Genomic DNA, 359 nt, shown 5'->3' on the forward strand with positions numbered 1-359 from the left:
GGCCGGGAAGGGAAGGGAGGGGGAAGGGAGGGGAGGGGAGGGGGAGATGGTGGTGTGAAACACGTGTGGAAGGGTGGGAGTGTGCTCGTGCAAGGGGCACCAAGCGGGCGTGCACCGGGGGAAGCTGCGCAAAGCGAATGTGCGCGGAATGGGTGTCCTTGTGCAAAATACCGCGGGCGGAACGAGCCTTCTGCACCAAGGCACGGTGGTTGCGCGAAATAGATTGTCACGGAGCGGTGTCCTTGTGCAAAACATGGGAGGGGGTGTGGCTGTGCCCGTGCCAGGGGCAGTGCTTGTGAAAATCACGCCCGCCCAGCCCGGCGGTGGTGGTGGGCGAACTCAAACCCTTCCTTCCCTTG

Source organism: Corvus brachyrhynchos, unplaced genomic scaffold (genome assembly GCF_000691975.1).
Source record: "Corvus brachyrhynchos isolate BGI_N302 unplaced genomic scaffold, ASM69197v1 scaffold79, whole genome shotgun sequence".
Lineage (NCBI taxonomy): Eukaryota > Metazoa > Chordata > Aves > Passeriformes > Corvidae > Corvus > Corvus brachyrhynchos.